Source organism: Lygodium microphyllum, chromosome 25 (genome assembly GCF_053477565.2).
Source record: "Lygodium microphyllum isolate KBCC chromosome 25, Lygodium_microphyllum_v1.1.10, whole genome shotgun sequence".
NCBI lineage: Eukaryota > Viridiplantae > Streptophyta > Polypodiopsida > Schizaeales > Lygodiaceae > Lygodium > Lygodium microphyllum.
In genome coordinates, this window is record NC_141159.1 from 47,540,908 (window position 1) to 47,548,670 (window position 7,763).

A 7,763-nucleotide genomic window follows, 5' to 3' on the forward strand; every position below is an offset into this window, starting at 1 on the left:
TGTTACGCATTACCCTAGAAGTGTCAAGTTAATAAAGCTAAGCGCCTGAAGGCACGTGGACTTTTGCATCCTTTAGAGATTCCTAATGGAAAGTGGGAAAGAATCTCTATGGATTTCATTGTTGGACTACCAACTACTAATCGTGGCCATGATGCCATTTGGGTAGTGGTTGATTGGCTTACCAAGATGTGTCAATTTATTCCAACTAAAACCATGGTTAAGGCTCTTGAATTAGCATAGCTATTCGTGGATAATGTTTATCGACTATATGGGCTAACATAATAAGCGATCATGATAGAAAATTTGATAGCCATTTTTGGAGAGCTGTATTCAAGCGGTTGGATACAACGCTCAATCTTAGTACTGATGATCACCCTCAGACAAATGGCCAAACTAAGTGGGTAACTCAAGTACTTGAGGATATGCTATGAGCATATGTGAGCAAACGACAATCTAATTGGGAAGAATATTTTCCCATTTTAGAGTTTGCTTACAACAGTGCTAAGCATGTAACTACTGGTTTTAGTTCGTTTATGCTTATATATGGCTTCCAACTTAGGTCATCTATTTCGGTGGGATTAGCCAATGAGAAAATTCATTAAGTGAAGGATTTTCTCCAAGATCACATGGATATGTTACGGGTATCTCGTCAAAATTTTCGACAACCCATTTACAAGAAGTATGTAGATGCTCATCGAAGACCAGTTCTGAGAAGTCCATGCCCGAACTACTATTTTTGGACTTCCCAGCCTTCTTTACTTTTCTCTGTTTAGGCATGTCATCCTCTAGCAATTCTCCTTCCATAATTTCCTTTGCAATTATATTTGGAAAAAAGGAGTGGTAACTCTATCCATAGTTGCCAAGACTGTTCGGAGATCCTTCGATAGGCCTTTGAGAAAATATTTATTCGTCAGCACCTCCAGTGCTTGGTGTTGGTTTGGTGGTACCCATTGCTGTAGCACTCAAAAATAGGCCGCATAATCTTCCACCATACCGTGCCACTACTTAACACACAAATTTTCCAAATTCTATGAAACAGTCTTCTCCACTCAAAACTGCCAAAGGAACGTTGTTGGCACAACATCGTCTGTCATAAAATGATCCACAAGAAACTCAGCTAGCCACCATGCTACTTTTGCGCCAACAAGCGTAGACTCAAATATGGACTCCCAGAGTAGAGTGTCCCTAGGGGTCTAGGCTAATCAACCCCTTATGATTTATCTAACAGGCATACATGATGCAAGTCCATATCCTCATCCAATTTACCCTGAAACTTGGACTACTCAATATGCTGTTGCACCATAGGTGGTGGCACACATTGCCTTCTAGAGTGTTCGCCACTGCCAGAGAATAGTCATCATGTTGCCGCAATAGCACTGAGGTGGGGCTTATTGTCCATCCTCCCACTATTGGACTACTCGAAGGGCAACAAGTGCCACATAGTATAGTCTCCTCTATATACAAGAAGGGCTATGCCCTGGCCTCGGAATGGAAAATGGAGTGCCAATAGCATCATCTTCTGCCGAACATCATCGCCGCCCTTGCCTAGTAGTGGGTACCATTGGTTCAATGGAGACCTTGAGAATGCATGCACATTAATTCAAACCACATCGTGGTCACCAAAGTGTATCACCCACATTAAATAATGCGGTAATACAGGGAATGATTACCCACAATTCTTAATTAGAAACAACATAAAATTTGAATACAAAAATGATCGATTAAGACAATCCAAGACATCATAAACCGTGATTAAGAGAACAAGAAAGGCATTGCACTTTGATTACTTCACTATTGAATCATACACGCACATATATTGTTCCATTACATCACAAGGATTTTTAAATAGCCATCACTTTTCCCCAAGAAGGTATTCCAATCGATTACTAATCCCATAAAAAGATATTTATAGTCAAAAGTGTGGTGAATACACTATAGGTACAGCAGCTATAAGTCTTGCAATTGCAATATGCAGTGTGTGATTACCCCCATAAAAAAAGGCTTCTTGGGTTTGGTCTTTTCTATGGGCTTGTTTATGATCATGTCAATTTGCAACTCTAGCGAAAGTACATATGTATAAATGATATTATATTCAAGCCATGTCAAATAAGTGAATTTGACAATGTGTCTTTTAATTTTTTCTTAGTTTGCTTGTATTACAAAGTGTTTCAATGTGCAAAGATGATAATGACTCAAATTCTTGGAGAATCATGTTGTCAATAGAGAGGTTGCATGCACATGCGCACATAAAGAGAAAAAGGAATAAACCCTTGTACTTCACAATGAGCAAGCTCTTAAATCATGCAACATCACATTTCTCTTACCCAAGAATTGTAACACAAGCCCTCAACTTAAGTGTTAACAACTCTGTACCTAGGAATCTTTGAAAATGTCATGAGATTCCTCTATTAATGGAATTTGATGGAGAGAAAAAGTAGAAAATATGGAGGCCTTCGGTTTTTCAAATAGATAATTATGTTACAATCAAGTATGGATCCCTTACTTTGCCAATAGGTTTCATTCAAAGGGAGATGTACGATTATTTGTTGAATATGAGGGTTTTTTGTATTATCTTCTTAAGGGATAATTAATTCTGACTTTACACATTTTACATAACTAACTCTTAAGGGATCTTTAAAAGTGTTGCTCTCTACTCTATGCAACCAAATGACTTTCAAAATTAGACAAAAATTGATTGCAAAAGCTTATTATATTAGGAAATTTTTTACATAATGGTTTAGGTAAACGCCACACGATAAGGGGACACCAAAAGTGAGATTTAATATATCTATGCAAACTCACAAAAATTCATTTGGCATAAATACCATTCTCACAACAATGGAAGATTGGGAATTGGAGCTTTGAAGCTCTCATGATTTGCAGGGAGGGGGATAATCCTATAATGATTATCGTCTATCATGGGGTGGTACCCTTATTTTTTGAAAAATTTCAAAGCTCACAAGAGTTGGTGAGACATCACTAAAGCTACGAGATGCCAATGAAACAATTAGTGAATTGGTAAGGCTCACTATTACTATGTATAATCATTGTCCCTAGAGCAAGAAGTCATGTACTAAAATACCACTACCTTTATAATTAGGAGAACGATGTATTTTAGTCTCTCTCTCTCTCTCTCTCTCTCTCTTATTGGTGTGGCTTTTAAAATACTAAAAGAGCTTGGATGTCAATAGGAGAGAGAATGAGTGAGAGGGGGAGGGGGGTTGGAGCCAAAGGAAGAGAGAAAAAAAGAGAGTGAAAGGATGGGCTTCATACAGGGCCCATCCTTTCACTCAATGCGATCAAGCAAGGGAAGGTTCCTTGGGTCTTAGCCATCTATTTTTCAAGTGAGATGATCAAGGGAGCAGTGAAGCTTCCACCCAATGCTTAACAAAAACCTTTTTCCCAAACCTAAAAAATAAAGGCTTTTGAAAATAGAACCATTACTTTGCGCTAAATTTAGTGATTTAGTGATTAAGAGTGCCATTAAGAAGGCCTATGAGAAGATTAAAGCGTTTATAGATTGGTTCTCAAAAGAGGTCGTGGAAGCATGCAAGAAGAAGATGAGTGAGTTCTTTGAGAGCATTTGAGCAGTCAACATTCCTCATGAAACAGTGAGGGTGAGGTATAAAAGTCATATAGAATTAAGTTGCTTGCTCAATAACAATATGGAGAGATGAATCTTCTTTGAATGTTCCATTATGATTCACAATTTCAAATTGGATATGTCATTATGATTCATGATTTGGGTTTGTGTGTGTGTGTGTGTGTGTGTGTGTGTGTGTGTGTGTGTGTGTGTGTGTGTGTGTGTGTGTGTGTGTGTGTGTGTGTGTGTGTGTGTGTGTGTGTGTGTGTGTGTGTGTGTGTGTGTGTGTGTGTGTGTGTGTGTGTGTGTGTGTGTGTGTGTGTGTGTGTGTGTGTGTGTGTGTGTGTGTGTGTGTGTGTGTGTGTGTGTGTGTGTGTGTGTGTGTGTGTGTGTGTGTGTGTGTGTGTGTGTGTGTGTGTGTGTGTGTGTGTGTGTGTGTGTGTGTGTGTGTGTGTGTGTGTGTGTGTGTGTGTGTGTGTGTGTGTGTGTGTGTGTGTGTGTGTGTGTGTGTGTGTGTGTGTGTGTGTGTGTGTGTGTGTGTGTGTGTGTGTGTGTGTGTGACTCTATTTGTGTCTGTGTGTGTGTCCTAGATACATTCTTGATCTAGGACTAATTGTCACCCCTAAACAAGATATCCAAGAGATGCATTGATTTGTATCTAGAACGAGATTCCCTTTGCCACTCCACCACAAAGAACTCGCTTTTCTTCCTGTTAGCATAAAGCTTATTAGCACACAATTCTTCAAAAATTGCCTTAAAGTGCTCTTTGTGTTCTTCCATTGTTTTTGAATAGATAATTATATCGTCAAAGAACACTCCCGTGTATGCCCGATGTTTCTCAAATAGTTTTTCCATTAACCTATTGAAGGTTGCTGGAGCATTTGTAGGACCAAAGGGCATCACTACATATTCATACAAACCAAACTGCATATGAAAATCAGTTTTGTAGATGTCATGAGGTACTATCATGATTTGATGATAGTAGCCACTTTTAAGATCTATCCTACTAAAGTAAGATGAATCTTGTAGCTTATCAAAGATGTACTCTATGCGAGGGACTGGGAATCAATTTTTAATTGTGTTCTTGTTTAGTGAGCGGTAGTCCACACACATGCGATAGGACCCATCTTTCTTTTGCACTAATAACATAAGCGAACAAATAGGAGATGAACTAGGTCACACCATCCCCTTCTCAAGAAGCTCATTTACTTGAGAGAGTATCTCTTCTTATTGAGCATGAGAAATACGATATGGAGGGTTATTAGGAGGTGCACTACCTAGCACTAGTTCAATCTTGTGGTCATCCTCTCCTCTTGAAGGAGGTAACTCACTAAGGATAGAATCTGAAAAGCAATCAGTATATGCTTGAAGGAAAGACATATAGTGCATTTCCTCATTGGAACTCATATTAGTATTAGCTTCTTGAGAGGGTGTGTCATTAGAATTGTTAACAAAAATCATGTACACAAAAGAGAAGACTTTATTGACTTTTGTATAGCATCACTAGATACAAGAGGTATAGTGCTACCCTTCTTCTCAGTACTGATACTAATAGCTTTACACTTATGATGAAAAGTGATATCCCTGTTAGGATAGGTGAGTTGGATGGCCATGTGATGGAACCATGGCGCCCCCAAAATGACATCTTTGTGCAACAAAGGGGATATATAAAACTCGTCTTGATCAACAGATTCTTGAACGCGTATCTTGAGCTTCCCAATCAGTGGCATGATAGGGACTTGTGGCACTTTGAAGGCTCTCTCAGCATCGAGTGTAGGTCCCCTTTCTTCAGTATTGATGCCTAGATTTTGGGCTAACTCAACTAAAATCAAATTATGGGATGAGCCAGGATCAAATAATATAAAAACATCGTCATCCTTAACTTTTCCCTATGCATAGCATAATTGATTAGCATCTTTTTGGGTATTTGATGGGAAACTTGCGTGGCTTGAGGAGGACCCTTGTTGATGAATTTTGTGGAACAAGCGTGGTAGGAGTGCCCTTGTTCTCCACACTTGAAGCATCGGTTCTCCTCCTTATATCTTTCAAGCTCCTCAGGTGAGAGCTTGTTTTGTCCCTTGTACACCCCTTTCTCCTTCTTCTTCCTTTAACATTTGAAGTCTTGAGAAGGCCGCTCATTGTGGATAGTCTTTTCACCTTTATTATATATAACTTAATAGTCATTTTTTTGAAAGGGAAAATCTTGCTACCCACCAATGAGTGATGGATGACTTCTGAGATGGTTGATGGTTTCTGTGCATGAACATATCCACACACATCTTCATGGAGTCCAACCAAAAATTGTTGCTTTTGCTCCGAGAAATTTATCTTCTTAAACACAATAGCTTTGAGATGTAAATCCCAAAACTTGACTATGTAGTGCTGCATACTCTCGCCCTTTTTTAGTTTAATAGCATGCCATGAGATTAGCACATCATCTTGATCTTGGTCACTTAGAAATTGATTCATGATAGCATTTCTACATTCCCGCCAAGTTTTGGGCTGCAAAACTTGAGCTCGAAGATTCGTCCACCATTGACAGGCAGACCTTTGCATGTACATGGCCACATGATGGAGCTTGGATTGTTTGGTGTAGTGCTCTCCACCAAAAGCCACATCTAATTGTTGGATAAAGTTGAGGACTTTATCCGTGTTGCCATATCTACCATCAAATGTGATAAAGGTCACATTCTTTCCACCCTCCTTGAATGTTTGAAGCTTGCGAACTCTCTTCCAAGAATAATAGGTCCTTTTTCTCCGTCTTGGTATGCGAGTGCATGCGCTTGACCTCTCTTATAGACAACTCTCTTCATCACCTTTTTTGAGAGTGAAGGGCTTGTTGGAGATGAAGGAGACCTTCTCCTTCTTTGATGAAAATGGCTTCTTTTTCTTCTTCCACTTTTGGATGAGGAAGACCCATCACTTGAAGAAGATCTTCGCCGTCTACAATGGGAATGTCATTCTTGAGGAGCACTTGATGGAGATTGCCCCTTCTGTCATTAAGAAAAAAATGAACTCACAAATGGGCCTTTTAGCCTCCCCCTCTGTCCTCCTTAAAACAAAGAAAAGAGGAGAGAAGAATAGTAAAATAATCCTCCTCTCTCTCCACTTTTGCAATCTTGTTTTGCCTTTTTTATATTATCTACAAAGATATACTCAAATTCCTTCTCTCTCCTCATTCAAGAAGTCTTTTTCAACCAAATTATATAATAAAAAAGGAGTTAGTTACGGGAGTGTGGTGCTTCGTTTTCAATGCAAAATGATTAGTAGATACGAGGTAATTGATTTTTTAATCAAGAACAAGGAAAATGAAAATTTGAAAGTTTCTTTTAAGATATTTTGGGGATTTTTTATATCATAGCTTTTGGTCAGAAAACAAACCAACTGGTCAAATTTCGTGTTTTTTGGAGATGTTTTTGGAGGAAAAATAGAAATATCTAAAATATGAAAAGTCTTGGACATCCCTACCCTCTGAGCTATTTTCCCCGATATCTATACTCTCTCATGGCTCTATTGTGACCTCTTCTCTGTGTTTATGCAACTTTCATTAACATAGTGAATTACTTACACCCTCCTTTCCCTTGGCACCTTGTGTGCCTCTCTGTGCATCTCCACTCTACCTCTTGTGGCAACCAAGTAGGCTCCCCATTTCTATTAATACTAAAATGAATACAGGAAAAAAGGAGCTGCATATTGAGGTAGAGATTGAATATGCCCCATTATTCAAAAGAACCCAGCCTACCAGTGTCAACCCTCAGGTTTTGCAAAGTTACAGGCAAATGGGATTGAAACATGTGGATTTGTGGGTTGATGGGGGAATCTACCCAATTGACCCCTTAAACAATAGACCTCCAAATTTCTCAAGAATCACAAATTTGCTAAAGTATATGTGCGAGGGTGAAAATGGGTTACTTGGTTATACTAGGCGGCTCAATGATCGGGCGTTCAAAGTATTTACAACTTACTAAGCAACCATAAAAATTTGCCATGATTTGATCGATGCAGTACAATAGCTCATAGGACAAGTAGTACAACTAAATGACACTATAATTCAACAAAATAATCAAATTATTTCAATGCAAGAAACTATCCATGACATTGGTATCTCATATGAGGAGGTAAAGGCACAATTGGACAACTTGAGAAAGATCAACAGCAAGCTAACACAGGGGTGCAAATG